Below are 6,000 nucleotides of genomic sequence, written 5' to 3'. Positions count from 1 at the left end.
TCTTCACTGTGAGACCTGTTGATGAGATTCCGTCAAGAAATGCTAAACGATTTTCATTCATAATCTTATTTAATTTAGTAGTTAATTGTAGTGCATTACTTTCTTATTTCAATCAACCTTTATTTAGTTCTCGGAGGTACAATTGAGGACAAGCCCTCATTTTCAATGTGGCCGAAATGACAGTAGCCTAAATAAAATACACAGTAAGACCACATTATACCAACAGTGCATAAAGTGCAAAACACCCATGCCTGGGATAGAGACAGAGATATGCAAGATTCGCAATGTAAAAAAATTTAAATGATGGACATATACATCACTAAAAACAGTTACAGCTGAAAACAGGAATAGTTAGCACCAATGTTCTGAACTGCCCATAAGTTGGAAGAGAATGTACTTTAAGTGACTGTTGAAGCCTGTTCCAAGTGGTCGGTGCATTGAAAAGGAACGCAGATAGTAATAATAATAATAATAATACATTTTATTTACATAGCGCTTTTCTCTCACTCAGAGCGCTTAAATGTCCCTAGTTCTGAATGAACCCTTTATTTATAGCATATGTGCACCTTTAATCCAAACATGTCTGCTTGTTAAAGTTTGCATATTGATTTGAATGGCTGTTTGCAGTTTTTTAAGAGGGATACAAATAATTAATACATGTAAAAATCGCGCTTCCTATCTTCTAAGATTTTGAATCAATTCATAATTTCCAAAATGTTTTGCTCAGAATTTATTGATTTTCCCTGTGTTACTAGTAACTACATTTTATTTTAGAAAGTGGCAAGTTTGAGAAATGGCAGCTAGCCTAAACCTACCAATTTTATTTTATTTTATGTTTCTGTACAATATACAAGCATGAATAAATGTTACCATTTGTCCTAAGTTTGCCTTTGTGTTTTACATTATCACAATCGGTTGATAATACTTTGCAAACATAACAACAAAACTTTAATTTTCTTTCATGCCAAAATTTGCAACAACGCCAAAAGATTAACACCCCTAGTTATTTTTCCTTTTCAATAATCTCTATAATATATTAACACAAAAGTCCCATTTGAAAGCTTCAAGACCTCACCTTACCTGAGTTCCTTAACCAATGTCTGATGTGTTGTCCTCTGCATCCGAACAGTCTGTGGTGATGACAGTAAGTGAGTACATGCAGTAGGGTCTCTGGTGATATGGAATTGTGAAAAGGAGGAAGTGAGAAAGTGCCAAATGTATGGAGGGTTTTCAGTGCCAAAATTAAATAACTTTTTATGCAAATAATTCAGAATCTATATTCTATATATCTTAATATTTTTTATCAGAAATATGTGTGTTTGTTTGTTTGCTTGTGTGTGTGTGTGTGTGTGTGTGTGTTATTTTGACTTTGAACAAGCATGGAGATTTTACTTATGTGATCAATAAATAATGAACAATAAAACCATGTTGTTGGAATGGAAATAATGCATTTAATCTTTTCATTAATTTCAAAATAAATATATGAATGCAGAAAGACATTTACACTGCATATCTAAGTATTTGTCCTCTCCGGGAACCATCACCTTACCGTGGTGGAGAGGTTTGTGTGCCCCTGTGAACCTGAGAGCTGTGTTGTCCGGAGCCTAGTGCTCCTGGTAGGGTCTCCCATGGCAAAGTGGTCTCAGGTGAGGGGCCCGACTAAGAATAGTTCACAAAGACCCCATGGAAGAGCAAGCTAGAGGAAGTGTGACCCTGCCCAGAGGAAGCCCGGGGCCCCCATCTGGAGCCAGGCCCAGAAAGGGGGCCCGCCTGCAGGCGTCTGGTGGCCGGGTCTGCCACGGGGCCCGGCCGGGCACAGCCAGAAGAAGCTACGTGGCACCAACTCCTTCTACAACTGATGGGCCCACCACTCGTCAGAGGAACCGCTGGGGTCGGGTGCGCTGCCTAATGGGTGGCAGTGAAGGGCGGGGACCACGATGGACCAGACCCGGGCGGCAGAGGCTGGCTTTGGGGACGTGGAACGTCACCTCGCTGTGGGGGAAGGAGCCGGAACTGGTGCGGGAGGTGGAGCGCTACCAATTAGATCTGGTGGGGCTTACCTCCACGCACAGTCTTGGCTCTGGAACCGTACTTCTGGATAGGGGTTGGACTCTATTCTTCTCTGGAGTTGCCCAAGGTGTGAGGCGCCGGGCCGGTGTGGGGATACTCACAAGCACCCGGCTGGGCGCTACTACGTTGGAGTTTACCCCGGTGGACGAGAGGGTCGCCTCCCTATGCCTCCGGGTTGTGGGGGGGAAGACTCTGACTGTTGTCTGTGTGTATGCACCGAAAAGCAGTTCGGAGTATTCGGCTTTCTTGGAGACCCTGAACAGAGTCCTGCATGGGGCTCCGGTAGGGGCCTCCATAGTTCTGCTGGGAGACTTTAACGCGCACATGGGCAATGATGGAAACACCTGGAGAGGCGTGATTGGGAGGAATGGCCTCCCCGATCTGAACCCGAGTGGTCTTTGTTGTTAGACTTCTGTGCTGGTCATGGTTTGCCTATAACAAACACCATGTTCGAACATAAAGATGCTCATAAGTGTACATGGTACCAGAGCACCCTAGGCCGAAGGTCGATGATCGATTTCGTGATCGTATCATCTGATCTGAGGCCGTATGTTTTGGACACTCGGGTGAAGAGAGGGGCGGAGCTGTCAACTGATCACCATCTGGTTGTGAGTTGGGTCAAAGGGGGAAGACTCTGGACAGACCTGGTAAGCCCAAACGGTTAGTGCGGGAGCCTCTGCCGTGACCGAGGCAAAGCAGCGGGTGTGGGAGAAGTTTGGAGAAACCATGGAGAAGGACTTTCGGTCGGCACCAAAGTGTTTCTTGAAGACCGTCCGGCACCTCAGGAGGGGGAAGCGGGGAACCATCCAAGCTGTGTACAGTAAGGATGGGACGCTGTTGACCTCAACTGAGGAGGTGGTCGGTCGGTGGAAGGAGCACTTTGAGGAACTCCTGAATCCGACTAACACGCCCTCTATGTTGGAGGCAGAGCTGTAGGCTGATGGGGGATCATCGTTAATTTCCCTGGTGGAAGTCACTGAGGTATTCAAACAACTCCACAGTGGCAAAGCCCCGGGGTTTGATGAGATCCGTCCAGAAATGCTGAAAGCAATGGGTGTGGAGGGGCTGTGTTGGATGACACGCCTCTTCAACATTGCGTGGAAGTCAGGTACAGTGCCGAAGGAGTGGCAGACCGGGGTGGTGGTTCCTATTTTCAAAAAGGGGGACCAGAGAGTGTGTGCCAACTACCGGGGTATCACACTTCTCAGCCTCCCCGGCAAAGTCTACTCCAAGGTGCTGGAAAGGAGGGTTCGGCCGCTAGTCGAACCTCAGATTGAAGAGAAACAATGCGGATTCCGTCATGGCCGTGGAAAAACGGACCAGCTCTTCACTCTCGCAAAGGTCCTAGAGGGAGCTTGGGAGTTTGCTCATCTAGTCTACATGTGTTTTGTAGATCTGGAGAAGGCTTATGACCGGGTTCCCCGGGAGATACTGTGGGGGGTGCTGCGGGAGTATGGAGTGAGGGGGTCCCTTCTCAGGGCCATCCAATCTCTGTACGCTCAAAGCGAGAGCTGTGTACGGGTTCTCGGTAGTAAGTCGGACCCGTTTCCGGTGGGGGTTGGGCTGCGCTTTATCACCAATCCTGTTTGTGATATTCATGGACAGGATATCAAGGCGTAGTCGTGGTGGGGAGGGGTTGCAGTTTGGTGGGCTGAGGATCTCATCTCTGCTGTTTGCGGGTTGTTCTAGTATGAAATATGTGGTAAATTTGAAAGATTCACATATGTTTTTTCTACTTCCTTTTTAAGTATCGTAATATGACTCCCTGCCTACAGATACATATACTGTATATTTGTATACAGTTAGTATATAGGGGAGAGTGGGGCAAGTTGTGCCGTTTGGAAGTTGTGCAACCCCTTGTTTCTAGAAAACCGTGGAAGAAATTGGAAATGTGACCACATATTTAAGAAGAGCCATCCATTTAACTCATCCTGTAAAGAAGGGAGAAACATGGAATAAGATATAAGCACATTTAAGCTCAAAAAACAGTTTTTTGCCTTTCAAAGTAAAATTTCCATGGTCAAGGTTTTTTGATTATTGTGTCTGAACAATTATAGACACGTTTGAAAACATTTCACACATGTTTTAGTGCTTTGGTATGCTACACTTTGAGTCTATACAGTTAGCACGATGTCAGCCCTAAACTGCTGCATCATGCTTTTTATCCAAATTTCTGAGGTTCTGGTGATTTGTGCCAAAGGGCCTAGGTGAGTTATAAGTAAGTAAGTAAGTAAAATGTATTTATAAAAGCACATTTATAACAGTTTGCACTGTCCTAAGTGCTGAACACAATTAAGGTAAAATAACAATAACAAAAATAAAGGACATAAAGCCCAGACATCCACATATAAACAAAGATAGTAGTGCAGAGGTAAGATAGTTAATGGGGAGGAAACGCCAGGGTGTACATATGGGTTTTGAGCCTTGATTTAAAGGCAGAAATGGAGGGGGAATCACATTTGTCAGGTGGCAGTTGGTTCCACAAGCACGGAGCAACTAGGGCAAAGTACATTTCTGAGAGTTGTGCCAGTGGCATGGCTGTATAAGCTGGTCACCAAAAGAAAGTGATTGTCTACAGTAGCTCAGAAGAGAGTGACATCTCAATTCCACTTAATGACACCACTGATGAGAGTTCAGATGGCCAGAAAGATGATGATGGTGACTTTGTCATTGTGAGCTTAGCAGGTAAAACCATTAGATCTGCTAGGCCTTGTTTAAGAAAATTGTCCTTCAATCTTTGTCAACTATTTACTTTATTTACTTTAAATACACCTTAAATAAGTGATTGTCTAATGGATTTGTCTTGCATTACAGTTTATGAGATATATAGCACAATGGCACAATTCACCCCATGGTATTCTCTCTTGTGGCACAACTTACACCACACCGTGGGGCAAGTTGTGCCACAAGACAACTTTTTTTCCGAAAGCTATATTTCTTCAACGGTTTATTCCAGATCCAAAGTTTGTATTGCCAGGGATGCACAACACCCTGAAATATATGTATATTTGAGTTGGAGACTTTACTGTCAAGGCCTCACTTTAAAGTCACTTTGAGTAAAAAGTTGCACAACTTGCCCCACTCTCCCCTATATGATCATAATAATAAAATATATTTTTAGAAAAATTATAAAATACAACAAAAGATAACGTAATTTATATTTAAATTCACTCTTCCAACTATCACGACTGAATCCTAAATATTATTAATTATGGTTGATATATTTAACGCATTTATTCCACTGTTTCAAATGCTTTCATTGCTACATAATATAGGAAAAGGGATAAAGACAGTGTACTTTACTGTATTCACCAATGAACTACCGTTAATCTTAAAAAATGCCAAAATAGCTATCTATGCTGATGACTCTACAATATACATGACATTCCCATGAATCCACCGCTGAAAGGCTTACACGTGGTTTAATGTCTCAAAAACTAAAAGCATTGTTTTTTAAATAAAATGTTAATTAACTATCCAAAATTTAAACTGTGTTAAAGGTATGGCACTTGATGTTCCTATTTTCTACCTAAAAATGTAATGGGAAATGATAAAACGAGTGACTTATTTAATTTGGACTTTTGATCAGAAGTTTGGTCAGGTGCTGCCAATTGCAAATTGCTCAAAATAAGACGCTGTTTACTACTGTGCTTATGCAGATCTAACGTGAATACAATGCTTAACTGCCTATCCTGGTTAAGTGTTCAGAATAGATTTACTTCCCTCATTGTGTAACTTCACTAGAAATATGTCCTTGACAAAACTGCACAGAATATTGTGTCATCTGTTTTTGCTTCAGTTCTGATGAAGATGATAATGGCTCTGAGTCACTGTGGCCGCTGTGCCATGGACACGTCAGACTGCACCTTCGAGAGCCCGCAGCCAAACTTCTGCATGAATGACATACCTTTCTACTACTAGTCTCAAGTA

This window comes from Ammodytes marinus (genome assembly GCF_949987685.1).
Source record: "Ammodytes marinus genome assembly, chromosome: 11".
Lineage (NCBI taxonomy): Eukaryota > Metazoa > Chordata > Actinopteri > Uranoscopiformes > Ammodytidae > Ammodytes > Ammodytes marinus.
The sequence above is the reverse complement of the archived record's forward strand: the minus strand, read 5'-3'. Positions refer to the sequence as shown.